Below are 14,015 nucleotides of genomic sequence, written 5' to 3'. Positions count from 1 at the left end.
ATGAGTTATGACCACCTTGAGCAGCTCAGCAGGGGGTGCTCCCATTTATAGAACAGAGAGGGCACGGAAAGAGCTCATGGAGAAAGAGGAAAAATCGAGTTTGGCTTTGTGGGTTTTTTTTTAAGACAGGGTCTGGCTCTGTTGACCAGGCTGGAGTAGAGTGGTATAATCATAGCTCTTTGCAGCCTCAAAATCCTGGGCTCAAGTGATCCTCCTGCCTCAGCCTCCCAGGCAGTGGGACTACAGATGCACATTACCATGCCTGGCAAATTCTGTTGTACTTTGCTTTGTTTGTATTCTGTAGATATGGAGTCTCATTGCTTTCCAGGCTGCTTCAAACTCCTGGCCTCAAGTGATCCTCCCACCTGGGCCTCCCACAGTACTGAGATTACACCCATCACCTTCCACTCCCAGCCATGAGTTTGGCTTTGGATGTGACAAGGTTGAGGTGTCCATGAGTTGACAAGTGGAAAAATCAAAAAACAAGTTGAGTGTTTAAGTCTGGTGTTTGAAGAAGAAGTCTAGCCTCAAGACAAAAGTTCAGGACTCATCAGCTGAGGAATGCACCCAAAATTATGCAAATGGATGAGCTCAGCTAGGAGGCAACTCCAGAGAGAGCAGAAAGTGCAGCAAGAGCAGCACTGGGCTACGTACCTGGTCTCATGCCATCCCCCTCCTCCCAATCCCTGTGTTATGCAAGACAGGGTTCAGCCTCTGGTGACTCTCACGAAACCCCCATATCTCTTTCTTCTGAGGCCGTCTCTAAAATCCCCTCTTTTATACTTGGTGAAATGGGATTCTCTTTTCCTCTTCCAGCTTAAGCAAAAACTTTTGACTATGAGAGGAATGAGGATGCATTTCGTATCTGTTCTGCACGGCTAATTCCATCAAAGATTTCTCATTATTCATGCCTGACAGTCTCATTTTCTTCTTTCGCCTCTCACAGCACAGTCATAGCCTTAATTACTGACCTTTTCACCCTTCTAACACCAGTGATTTCTCCTATCTCAGTTCTTGGGAAGTTTTGTTTGCAGAATTATCTCCTGAATCCTTACCTGGGGATAGAAATTGTTCTCCGAGGCTGTGTCTTCACCCTCTAATTCTTATCGGAAAACTGCGATCTCTGTGCATCAGATATCAAACCCAAGCTCAACAGATCATGCTTCTGGCTTCTCTCTCGCTGGCCTGTGGGTTAACAGGTTTGTAACCTTTGCAGAGAATTCACCAAGTTCTCAGGAGATCAGAGTTTCCAAGGGTGCTGGTCACTCTCGCTCTCTTTCTCCTGCTCAAAACGCAGCACACGCGAGTGTTACCCCACTGCACCTGCAGAGGGGTGCATCTGACTCTAAGGACTGCAGATGAGAGAGACGGACAAAAATGACAGGCATTCAGAAAATGGCGACCACGAAAGTCACACCAAATAAACAATGGTGAAAACAAACAAAAACTAGAGGCCAGTTGCAGTGGCTCACAACTGTAATCTCAGCACTTTGAGAGGCTGAGGCGGGCAGATCACTTGAGGTAAGGAGTTTGAGACCAGTCTGGGCAACATAATGAAAACACGTCTCTACTAAAAATACAAAAATAGCTGAGTGTGGTAGCAGGCACTTGTCATCCCAGCACTTTTGGCGGCTGAGGCAGGTGGATCACCTGAGGTCAGGAGTTTGAGACCAGACTGGCTAACATGGCGAAACCCTGTCTTTATTTAAAAATACCAAAATTAGCCAGGTGTGATGGCAGACAACTGTAATCCTAGCTACTTGGGAGTCTGAGGCAGGAGAATCACTTGAACCCAGGAGGCAGAGGTTGCAGTGAGCTGAGATAATGCCACTGCACTCCAGCCCAGGTGACAGAGCAAAAGTCCAATGAAAGGAAAAGAAAGGAAAGGGAAAGGGAGAGAGAGAGAGGAAAGAGAAAGAAAGAAAGATAGAAAGAAAGAAAGAGAGAGAGAGAAAGAGAGAAAGAAAAAGAAAGAAAGGAAGGAAGGAAGGAAGAGAGAGAAAGGAGAAAGAAAGAAAGGAAAGAAAGAGAGAAAGGAAGAAAGAAAGAAAGAGAGAAAGGAAAAAAGAGAGAAAGGGGAGGTTTTATTGGATCACAGTTTCTGGGGAGGTCTCAGGAAACTTACAATCATGGCAGAAGGTAACGAGGGAGCAGGCATCTCACATGGCTGGAGCAGGAACAAGAGAATGAGGAGGGAGGAGCTACACACTTTTAAACAACCAGATCTTGCAATAACTCACTCACTATTGCAAGGACAGCACCAAGGGGATGATGCTAAATCATTCATGAGAAATCCACCTCCATGATCCAATCTCTTCCCACCAGGCCCCACCTCCAACACTGGGGATTACATTTCACTGTGAGATTTGGGCGGGGACACATAGTCAGACTATCTCAGCTGCTTTCACACTATGGGTGGCAGAGTCACGTAACTACTACAAGAGACTGTATGGGCCACTGAGTTTAAAATACTATCCGGAGCTTCCAAGGAAAATTTGCAAACCCTGCTCTTGAAAAGGAAGAGGAGAGGAGGAAGGCAGGAAGGAGCAGAGAGGGACACAGGGCTGTATTCAAGTGTCTGTTGTTAAGAAAGGAATTCAATGTATTTGGCATGAAGATTTGGGTAGTGAAGATGATGTTGCTGGAAATATCCTTAAATGGCATGTGGATAAGTTCCCCCAAAGGCATGCCTGTTTAGCTAAAGATTTTGCTAAAGAAGGGTACAAGGTGAAGGGGTTTTGAAAGGCAGAGTGAGTTTCCACAGAAGGCTGCTGCTAGAGAAAGCTAGGAAAAGAAATTACATGGCCAGGCAGAGTGGCATGACCACTGGTTGAGGGTCTTTAGCAAAGATGGAAGTTCTGGTACCCTACAATCTCTTCATTTATGTCCTCCTGAAATCCTCAGTAAAAGCCGTATTTTGTCAATGCTTCAGGGGTATTTGAAGGAGATGTGATGCAGCAGTCTTTGAATCAACGGAATATCATACTAGCTCAAAGAGACCTGGGTACATGCCAGTTTAAGCAACTCTTCCAAAGTTGTCATAGATCCTGGGAGGCCACTCTCATCCTGCCAACCTTGAGGCCAGATGAGTCTTTGAAAACATGGTTTGGCCTAACACCAGTGCTGAGTCTAACACCCACCATGAATCTTGCTGAAGTGAAGCTATACAAATACCTTTTCAAAAAAATTGTTTCATTCCAGATCCTTCTGAGGAATTCCTAAGGCTCAACGCTGTGTGGAAGATTCTAAGAAAGAAAATAGTTTCTGAGTTTTGGGATTCCCCTGAGATGGTCCAATCCATGAAAACCTCATTGCAATTTCCAACAAGGGCACTGCGAACAGGAGTCTGATCTGGACTGGATCCTGGGAAGTGAGAAGCTTCAGGCAGGCACGGTGGCTTATGTCTGTAATCCCAGCACTTTGGGAGGCCGAGGTGGGCGGATCATGGAGTCAGGAGTTCAAGACCAGCCTGGCCAATATGGTGACACCCTGTCTCTACTAAACATACAAAAATTAGCCGGGCACGGTGGCACGCGGCTAAACCTGGGAGGCAGAGGTTAGAGTGAGCCAAAATAGTGCCATTGCGCTCCAGCCTGGCAACAGAGCGAGACTCCATTTCAAAAAAGTAAAAAGAGAAGCTTCAGCAGGTGGAAAATGCACCCTCTACAGCTTCACATCCTTGTGAGCTATTTCAGTTACCTATCGCACCCTAAAATTAGAAGCTTTAAATCACAACAATTCATTATTGCTCATGATCCTATGAGTTGCATGGGGACTTCCTGGATGGTTTCACCGGAGCTCACTTGTGTGGCCACCAGCAGCTGGAGGGCCAGCTGGGCGGAACATCCAGAATAGCCTCACGCATGTTCCTGGCAGTTGCTGCTGGCTGTCAGTAGAGGAAACTTGTTCTCCTCCATGTGGCCTCTCACCCTACAGAGCCCCTCTCCAAATGGCCTTTTAAGCAGGACAGCCAAGGCTTGCATGGTGCCAGGATCAAAGAGGGCAAAAATATGGAAACCATGAGAGGGCTCTCAAGGCCTAAGACTATATGAACCCCAAAAATCTGAGACAAGTCTCAGTTAATTCAGAAAGTTCATTTTGCCAAGGTTAAGGACCCACGCCTGTGACGCAACCTCAGGAAGTCCTGACGGCATGTGCCCAAGATGGTAGGGGCATAGCGTGGTCATCTTAGAAAGACATGACACATCAATCAGTATCTGTAAGATGTACATTGGTACAGTCTGGAAAGGTGGGACAACTCCAGGTAAAGGTGGGACAACTTGAAGTGGGGAGGGGGCTTCCAGGTCACAGATAGATAAGAGACAAATGGTTGTACTCTTTTCAGTTTTTGATTAGCCTCTTCAAATGAAGCAATCAGATATGCATTTATCTGAGTGAGCAAAGGAGTGTCTTTGAATAGAATGAGAGGCAGGTCTGCCCTAAGCAGTTCCCATCTTGACATTTCTCTTTAGCTTAGTAATTTTATTTATTTTTATTTTTATTTGCGATGGAGTCTCCCTCTGTTGCCCAGGCTGGAGTGCAGGGGCATGATCTTACCTCACTGCAACCTCCACCTCCTGGGTTCAAGCAATTTTCCCTGCCTCAGCCTCCTGAGTAGCTGAGAATACAGGCACCTGCCACCATGTCTGGCTAAGTTTTGTATTTTTTAGTAGAGGTTTTGACAGGTTGGCCACGCTGGTCTTCCTGACCTCAAGTGATCTGCCCGCCTCAGCCTCCCAAATTGCTGGGATTACAGGTGTGAGCTCCGGAGCCCAGCCTAGCTTAGTGATCTTGGGGCTCTGAGGTTCATTTTCCTTTCACAGCTAGAAGTTGGTCACCATCACTTTGGCAGCATTCCATTGAGCAAAGCAAGTCATAGGTAGCCCAGATTCATGGAGAGGAAAATAAACTCTACCTCGTTATGGAAAGATTGGTTCAATTACACTGCATGAGCATTTATAGGATGTTGCACCCATCTTTGGAAACTAACACACACACACACACACACACACACAGCCCTTTACATGCAACCCTCCCCTGAGGTGCATCTACTTCCAGTCAGAACCTAAACTTGACAGTACTCCACAGAAGAAAAGTAGAGTGTCCTAAACACCAGTTCTCTTCTTACTTAACTTCAGCCTCATTATAAGCACATTCTAACAGAGCTTATGTCTCTTGAGAAACATTGTAATTCATCTTTGCAATTTAAGAATTTGAATTCATAGCAGCAGCCTGTGCACAGGAAATATGCACCGGGTAGGTTTTTCCTTTCTGCTAAACCATGCTGAGAGAACCACAATGTAACTTTATATTGAAGATTTTCGGTGGCTCAAGCCTGTAATCCCAGCACTTTGGGAGGCCGAGACGGGTGGATCACGAGGTCAAGAGATCGAGACCATCCTGGTCAACACGGTGAAACCCCGTCTCTACTAAAAAAAATGCAAAAAATTAGCTGGGCATGGTGGCGCATGCCTGTAATCCCAGCTATTCGGGAGGCTGAGGCAGGAGAATTGCCTGAACCCAGGAGGCTGAGGTTGCAGTGAGCCGAGATCGCCCATTGCACTCCAGCCTGGGTAACAAGAGCAAAACTCCATCTCAAAAAAAAAAAAAAAAATTAACAGGTTTAACAGAATGTATCTCCTAATCTGTTGCTTTCACTGCAGACATCTATTGCCTTTTCAGCCTAGCAGCCTTCCCCTCTATGGAGACTCACACTTCCTACTCCAGTCACATGGCACTCATGGGGGCTGCCATGTTCTCAGATGACTCCACCCCTTTGGCCTCAGTTGATTGGTCCAGGGATGAGCATTTGGCCCAAACTGACCAATCAGAATTCTTCCCTTGAATATTTTCCCAAACTGGAACAGGAACTGCATAAAGTGAGAAATACAGGAGCTTTTGTGGCCCCATTTCTCACCTTATGGAGAAAAGGCCTGAAGAAGAAGAAGAAATTAAGCCAGTATGGAGACAAAGCTAGAGTCAGAGATGGAGAGAGAGATCTGATGGTAATTCCATCCAGAGATAGAGAGAGATCTGGTGGTAAACCCCTTCATATTTATCATTCTAGGACATGCTTGCTACTGCATACAACCAAGACTTTCCCCCGAGGACTTCCTCAAAGTCAGTCATGAAGTGTGTCAGAAAAGCCAGAGAGGCCGGGTGTGGTGGATCACGCCTATAATCCCAGCACTTTGGGAGGCTGAGATGGGTGGATCACCTGAGGTCAGGAGTTTGAGACTAGCCTGGCCAATATGACTAAAATCCTGACTCTACTAAAAAATAACAAATTAGCTGGGCATGGTGGCAGGAGCTGGTAATCCCAGCTACTCCAGAGGCTGAGGCAAGAGAATCATTTGAACCCGGGAGTCAGAGGTTGCTGTGAGCAGAGATTGCGCCATTGGACTCCAGCCTGGGTGGCAGAGCGATACTCCCTCTCAAATATAAAACTGACAGCCTAACATCACAATTAAAAGAACTAGAATAGCAAGAGCCAACAAATTCAAAAGCTAGCAGAAAACAAGAAATAACTAAGATCAGAGCAGAACTGAAGAAGACAGAAACAAGAAAAACCATTCAAAAAACAATGAATCCAGGAGCTAGTCTTTTTAAAAGATCAACCAAAGAGGTAGACCACTAGCCAGACTAATAAAGAAGAAAAGAGAGAAGACTCAAATAGATGCAGTAAAAAAATGATAAAGGGGATATCACCACCAATTCCACAGAAATACAAACTACCATCAGAGAATACTATAAACACCTCCATGCAAATAAACCAGAAAATCTAGAAGAAATGAACAAATTCCTGGACACTCACACCCTCCCAAGACTAAACCAGAAAGAAGTCAAATCCCTGAATAGACCAATAACAAGGTCTGAAATTGAGGCAGCAATTAGTAGCTACCAACCAAAAAAGTCCAGGACCAGACAGGTTCACAGCCAAATTCTGCCAGAGGTACAAAGAGGAGCTGATACTATTTCTTCTGAAATTATTCCAAACAATACAAAAAGAGGGAATCCTCCCTGACTCATTTTATGAGGCCAACATCCTCCTGATACCAAAACCTGACAGAGACACAACTAAAAAAGAAAATTTCAGGCCAATATCCCTGATGAACATCAATGTGAAAATCCTTAATAAAATACTGACAAACCAAATCCAACAGCACATCAAAAAACTTACCCATCACGATCAAGTTGGCTTCATCCCTGGGATGCAAGGCTGGTCCAACATACACAAATCTATAAACATAATCCATCACATAAACAGAACCAAAGACAAAAACCACATGATTATCTCAATAGATGCAGAGAAGGCCTTCCACAGAATTCAACAGCTCTTTATGCTAAAAGCCTTCCATAAACTAGGTATCCATGGAACTATCTCAAAATAATAAAGGCTATTTAAGGCAAACCCACAGCCAATATCATACTGAATGGGCAAAAACTGAAAGCATTCTCTTTGAAAACAAGCACAAGGCAAGGATGCCCTCTCTCACCACTCCTATTCAACACAGTATTGGAAGTTCTGACCAAAGCAATCAGGCAAGAAAAATGAATAAAGGATATTCAATTAGGAAAAGAGGAAGTAAAATTGTCTCTATTGGCAGATGACATAATTGTATATTTAGGAGAGCCCATCATCTCAGCCCAAAATCTTCTTAAGCTGATAAGCAACTTTAGCAAAGTCTCAGGATACAAAAATCAATGTGCAAAAATCAAAGTATTTTTATACACCAATAACAAACAAACAGAAAGCCCAGTCATGAGTGAACTCCCATTCACAACTGCTACAAAAAGAATAAAATACCTAGGAACACAACTAACAAAGGATGTGAAGGACCTCTTCAAGGAGAACTACAAACCATTGCTCAAGGCAATAAGAGAGGACACAAACAAATGGAAAAATATTCCATGCTCATGGTTAGAAAGAATCAATATTGTGAAAATGGCCATACTGCCCAAAGTAATTTATAGATTCAGTGATATCCCTATCAACCTACCATTGACTTTCTTCACAGAATTGGAAAAAAAAAAACAAAAACACCTTAAATTTCATATGGAACCAAAAAAGAGCCCGCATAGCCAAGGCAATCCTAAGCAAAAACCAAAGCTGGAGGCATCATGCTACCTGACTTCAAACAATACAACAAACCTGCAGTAATCAAAACAGCATGGTACTGGTACCAAAATAGAGATACAGATCAATGGAACAGAACAGAGGCCTCAGAAATAATGCCACATATTTGCAACCATATGATCTCTGACAAGCCTGACAAAAACAAGCAATGGAGAAAGGATTCCCTATTTAATAAATGGTGTTGGGAAAACTGGCTAGCCATATGCAGAAAGCTGAAACTGGATCCCTTCCTTACACCTTATACAAAAATTAACTTACAATGGATTAAAGATTTAAATGTAAGACCTAAAACCATAAAAACCCTAGAAGAAAACCTAAGCAATACCATTCAGGACATAGGTATGGGCAAGGACTTCATGACTAAAACACCAAAAGCAATGGCAACGAAGGCCAAAATAGACAAATGGACTCTAATTAAACTAAAGCCTTCTGCACAGCAAAAGAAATTATAATTAGAGTAAACAGGTAACCTACAGAATGGGAGAAAATTTTTGTAATCTACTCATCTGACAAAGGGCTAATATCTAGAATCTACAAAGAACTTAAATGTACAAGAAAAAAAAACATCAAAAAGTGGGTGAAGGACATGAACAGACACTTCTCAAAAGCAGACATTTATGCAGCCAAGAAACATATGAAAAAAAGCTCATCATCACTGGTCATTAGAGAAATGCAAATCAAAACCACAATGAGATACCATCTCATGCCAGTTAGAATGGCAATCATTAAAAAAAATCAGGAGACAACAGATGCTGGAGAGTATGAGGAAAAACAGGAATGCGTTTACACTGTTGGTGGCAGTGTAAATTAGTTCGAACATTGTGGAAGACAGTGTGGCAATTCCTCAAGGGTCTAGAAATAGAAATACCATTTGACCCAGCAATCCCATTACTGGGTATATACCCAAAGAATTATAAATTATTCTATTATAAAGACACATGCACACGTATGTTTATTGTGGCACTGTTCACAATTGCAAAGACTGGAAACCAACCCAAATGCCCATCAATGACAGACTGGATAAAGAAAATGTGGCATATATACACCATGGAATACTATGCAGCCATAAAAAAGGATGAGTTCCTATCCCTTGCAGGGACATGGATGAAGCTAGAAGCCATCATTCTCAGCAAACTGACACAAGAACAGAAAACCAAACACTGCATGTTCTCACTTACAAGTGGGAGGTGAACAATGAGAACACATGGACACAGGGAGGGGAACAACATACACCAGGGCCTGTCTGGGGGTTGGGGGCTTTAGGACAAATACCTAATGTAGATGATGGGGTGATGGATGCAGCAAACCACCAGGGCACATGTGTACCTGTGTAACACACTTGCACGTTCTGCACATGTACCCCAGAACTTAGAGTTTCTTTTTTTTTAAAAAAGAAAAAGAAAAAAGAAAAGCCAGAGAGTTAATGCCCTGAGAACAGTCTTCAGCCAGTGATGAATGGGAGTCAGGGTGCAAATGCTTCAATATCTTTGCCCCCACAAGATGGAACAACTTTGAAATATATTCCACATCATCTCCCAGAGGTCCCCAGTGGGGTCAAGACCTAGCTGCCTGGAGTGGTAATCTGCTCATTGAAGCCCCTGTGTGGCCTCCTGCCTTTTCATGAATCACTTCTCACTCCCCTATTGGTGTTCCCTGGAATCATCTCCTAAATAAACCACTTGCAATCCTGTCCCTCTTTCAGGATCTGCTTGGGGTTGGGGTGGAGCACAGACGAAAACATGATCCCTCTTCCACTCCATATTAGCAAGACGAGTTTCTGTCACTGGCAACCAAGAGTTCTGACTATTACCCCCTTCTGAGATAATTCCTAAAATTTATTTGGGAATTTCCCCACCTCCACCCAACTTCCTATGTCATAAATATGTTTATTTATTTATTTATTTAGAGACAGAGTCTAGCTCTGCCACCCAGGCTGGAGTACAGTGGCGCAATCTCAGCTCACTGCATCCTCCACCTCCTGGGTTCAAGTGATTCTCCTGCCTCAACCTCCTGAGTAGCTGGGATTAGAGGTACCCACCACCAAGCCCAGCTAATTTTTGTATTTTTAATAGAGATAGGGTTTCCACTGTGTTGGCCAGACTGGTCTCAAACTCCTGACCTCGTGATCTGCCCACCTCAGCCTCCCAAAGTGCTGGGATTACAAGCGTGAGCCACCGCACCTGGCCAAATATGTAGATTTCTTAATAAAGTTTAATGGTATTCTTTGATCAACATCAAGTTTCACAAAACACACTGCACTTTCATAAGGGCTCTCCATGACTGATAGATCAGCCATCCAAAAGAAGGGAAGTCAGAGAAGGCAGTGCTAGACTGACGTATTCTTCCGTAGAAACTGGGTCAGGATGATGTGCTCGCGAGTTGCTTCTGAAGCTCTGAGACCCACAAGCCTGCATGTCCCACAGTGGAGGACTAGGTCAGCTTGAAAACATAGTGGCAGGAAGAGATTTCCTCTCTCCCCTGCAGTTCATCCTCCACCCCACCCAAAGTACTCAATAGATTTGTTAAACGAATAATGGGGCCAGGCATGGTGGTTCACGCCTATAATCCCAGCACTTTGGAAGGCCTAGGCAGGTGGATCTCCTGAAGTCACGAGTTCAAGACCAGCCTGGTTAACATGGTGAAACCCAGTCTCTACTAAAGATACAAAAATTAGCTGGGTGTGGTAGCAGGCACCTGTAATCCCAGCTACTCGGGAGGCTGAAGCGGGAGAAGCATTTGAATCTGGGAGGCGGAGGTTACAGTGAGCTGTCACCACTGCACTCCAGCTGAGTGACAAAGTGAGACTCAAAAAAAAAAAAAAGAAAGAAAGAAAAGAAAAAAGAATAGATTTATTCCTTTCAAACTGCAACTCACCAAAAGAAGACCAAGATGTGCCACAATGTTGTGACAGTAATCACCGCAGTGACAATATGAATTTAATACTCTCTAGCCAGCCACCTCCACTAAACCTGGCTGATCACATCCAGAGTTACATTTGGGGATGTTTTAGTGGTCATGCTAGACTGTGGCATGACTGCTGGCTATTTCTACTGTATTTCAGGAACGTAGAGATGTGTACGGATGACCCCTAAACAACCTAACCAATTAGTATGCAATTCTCAAACAGCCCAACTGTACCCCAAAAGCTACTGGATTAAAAAAATGTTTTTTAATTCTCAAAGAGCCAAACTGATGTAAAAGCATTCATGTTCCCTTGGAGAAGCTTTCCAACAAGGACTCAGAGTTATCTCCAGAACAGGGAACGCCTGGGGCCTTGGACATTCCCAATCCTGGTGTCACCTCCCATTCTCCTTTAGGCCCAGCTTTCTCAGAGGAGCCTACGTTGTTCATTGCCACCAAGGGTATCCAAGGACACAAACTGAAGATAAGAGTGCTTTATTTTCTCTCAGTCATCTGTCTCTCCCACATGCTGGAAGGAGATCCAAGTCCAATTTATCTAATTACAAAATAGCAACATTGGCATCATGAGATCAGATAACAAAACTTTCAGTGGCAATCTATCTTCCCACCAAAAGTAACTAACACTGCAGAGCACTTACCATTTCTAAGGATCCACATAAGTGCTTTGCACGCTGCATGTGTCAGGATGGACTAGGTTGTGCCACAGTAACAAATGAACCCCAGAGTCTCAGCAGCCTAGCGACCAAAGTTGGTTTCTTACATTCCATGTCCACAGTGGGTTGGCTGGGTATGGTGTGCTCCATATGGCCTCTCAAAGACCTAGAATGATGGAAATTCTATCATCTTAATGCAAGGCTTCTTCTGTAGTTACTGCACTGGGAGATGAGAGAATGAGATGGTCATTCACCAGCCCTCAAAAGCTGCAGACTAGAGGTGAGGTCAGTGACTTCCACTTAGAGAGCCTTGGACCTGGCATTGATCCATCTAACTACTGGGGGTCTTGGGGATATGGGAGAGTACACGGAAATCCCATGAGCAGTAACCATTCCTGCCATATTTCATCTGAACCTCACAACCCCATGGAATACACAACAGAGGCTTGGAGTGTTATGGGACCCCACCTCCCGCAGGTTGTCACAGATAATGAGACATGACCCTCGGCCTGGCAGCATTCAAAACGCTGTACTGCATATTCATCACAAAATCCTATGAAATTCCCTCATGCAGCAAAACGCCACACTAATTAAAAGGAAAGCCAAGTTGTGCAAATACTAAATAGAACTCCCCCGACATCTCACCTCCTCACCCACCCCACCCCCTAACCCCCACTGAAACAATCAACCTACGCAAATACCTGGAACGGAATTCTCAGGCAATTTCAACGGGGGGAGATTGGGTTATCTCATCTCGGTCTCATAGCCAACCACGTGAAGACAAGACGTTCCCTAAACTTCGCCTGAACACCTGGGCACTCGGTCATGTCTTTCCGCTTCTTGTTACTGGAAATCCATTGATGATATCTTAATGTGGGTAACACCCCCAGGGGCACTGAGGAAGGAGGACTGTCCAGACCCCAGGCACAATTCACACCTGAAGAATATCTTAGTTTATAGTGTTATTACTCAGCTATTTCCTTTATATAATCCTTCATATGTAATCACATATTAGTTTATAGAATTAGTGTCTGAAGTATAACTTACTGCTTACATATATCTAGCTTATATAATCAAACTTAATACTTCTATCTAGCATACTTAGTTCTATATACTCTTCCTATATAATCATATGGGTATTGTAGTAGGAGCTGTACTGACACATTTGGTGATGATTTATATAATCCTTCCATATAACCATATAGTAGTTTGTAGTAGGAGGAATGCCTAGAGCAGTCACAGAACAGAAGCAGTACATGGGAAAACAGCCAGGCCAGGGCAAGAACCAAAGACCCAGGTGGTTGCATCCCTACCTGAAAGGGCACACGTTGTATGGCAGGCTTGGAGCAGGAGCCTCTCCTCATGATAAAGGAGTTGTAGTACCTCGCATCCAGCACCTGTGGAAAGTAGGCCTGAGGCCTGAGATCCTGGAAATAACCGAGGGAGAAGAACCCCTCTGCTGTGACCCTGTCGGTCTTTTCTCGCTTCTGTTCTGTGACTGCTGGCAGGAACCCCTGCTCCCACTGTGACAACCAAAAATATCTCCAGATGCTGCCAAGTGTCTGCTGGAGGGAAAATTCACCCTCAGCTGAGAACTTGAGATAACTATACACCATGTTGAACCCAGTACCTGGCTTCAAAAAATGTCCAGCAGGTACTGCAATCATCAGCCCCTTCAATTCTCTTAGCACTAATAGCTCGTCAGGCAGGTTCCTTCCTTACAGGTGAGAAATCAGAGGCTGAGGTCACACAGGTGCCGAGAGGCAGGGCAGGATTCGAACACAGCCCTGGATGGTTCCAGCAACCGGGTCATCCATCCCTGCCCCTGCAGCCAGCCTCAGCCCTCGTGTGGCTTTGGTTCTAATTAAGTAATCATTCCAAACCCTTTTGAATTTCACCCAGCTCCAAGCTTCCAGGCAACAGATATATATCCCGAATATGTGGCTTTAATGAAACAGAGGGCACCCGGGACCCAGCAAAAACGCTGGCATTTGTCTTCATGAGGCTGGGCTCAAGCCGACCTCTGTCTGACTCCAATGTGGAAAGGAATTATCCATAATAGAAAAAATAATGGATAAAAATTGGTACTGCCAGCACCCAAAGACCTCATCAGATTCCAGGGGGTAGGCTGGACATAAACTATGATAAAGGGGCTCCCGCAGCCCAGCGACTTATTAACGGGTGTTCTCTGGAACACCTCTCAGCAGTTTAAAAGGAGGAAGATTGGTGATGAGGAGGGGCGATTCCTGTTTCACATCTGGGCTGCAGTGCCATGCACAGGTCCAGTTAGGGTTCGAGTCCAA

General features: G+C 44.4%; 1 protein-coding gene across 9 annotated transcripts in view; it reads right to left on the bottom strand.

The window, feature by feature from the left end:
* ALG1 (ALG1 chitobiosyldiphosphodolichol beta-mannosyltransferase) overlaps positions 1-14,015 on the bottom strand; it is a 148,855-nt gene that overhangs the window by 60,979 nt on the left and 73,861 nt on the right. For 4 of the 9 annotated variants that reach the window (XR_013524570.1, XR_013524567.1, XR_013524574.1 and 1 more), the window contains 2 exons: positions 11,698-11,878; positions 1,056-1,352 (listed from right to left, as the gene is read on the bottom strand). The gene's annotated coding sequence lies outside the window, so the exon portion shown is untranslated. Of the gene's footprint in view, positions 1-1,055; positions 1,353-11,697; positions 11,879-12,870; positions 13,110-14,015 lie in introns of those variants that run through there. The other 5 variants (XR_013524573.1, XR_013524571.1, XR_013524572.1 and 2 more) reach the window with 3 other exon arrangements.

The sequence above is a fragment of the Callithrix jacchus genome, chromosome 12, assembly GCF_049354715.1.
Source record: "Callithrix jacchus isolate 240 chromosome 12, calJac240_pri, whole genome shotgun sequence".
Taxonomy (NCBI): domain Eukaryota; kingdom Metazoa; phylum Chordata; class Mammalia; order Primates; family Cebidae; genus Callithrix; species Callithrix jacchus.
The sequence above is the reverse complement of the archived record's forward strand: the minus strand, read 5'-3'. Positions and strand labels throughout refer to the sequence as shown.